Source organism: Corvus brachyrhynchos, unplaced genomic scaffold (assembly GCF_000691975.1).
Source record: "Corvus brachyrhynchos isolate BGI_N302 unplaced genomic scaffold, ASM69197v1 scaffold962, whole genome shotgun sequence".
Taxonomy (NCBI): Eukaryota; Metazoa; Chordata; class Aves; order Passeriformes; family Corvidae; genus Corvus; species Corvus brachyrhynchos.
In genome coordinates, this window is record NW_008236465.1 from 50,371 (window position 1) to 51,018 (window position 648).

Consider the following 648-nt stretch of genomic DNA (forward strand, 5'->3'; position numbering starts at 1 on the left):
AAACCGGGAATAACGGGAATAAGAACCAGGAATGGGAGTGAAAAACCGGGAATGACGGGAATGTGGGACACCGGGAATGGCGGTAGGCACGCGTCACCTCCTCCCTAGGGAATAAAAACCCGGAATAGAAACCGGGAATGACGGGAATGTGGGACACCGGGAATGGCGGTAGGCACGCGTCACCTCCTCCCTAGGGAATAAAAACCCGGAATAGAAACCGGGAATGACGGGAATGTGGGACACCGGGAATGGCGGTAGGCACGCGTCACCTCCTCCCTAGGGAATAAAAACCCGGAATAGAAACCGGGAATGACGGGAATGTGGGACACCGGGAATGGCGGTAGGCACGCGTCACCTCCTCCCTGTGGGAATACCGGGAATCAAAACCGGGAATAGGGAACACCGGGAACGGCGGTACGCCCGCGTCACCTCTTCCCTCGGGATAACAAGGAGCATTCCGGGAGAGCCGCCAGTCCCCATCCCGCATTTCCCGCCCCGCTCCCGGCCATTCCCGCGGGAATTCCGGCTCTTCCCGCACCTGCTGGCTCCGGGTTTGACCCCCAGCGTGTCCCAGCTGTCCTTGCTGTTCCGGATCCTTCGGATCGCATCCGCCTGCTCCCGCGTGAAGCCGATGCCGGCGGGCCCCCG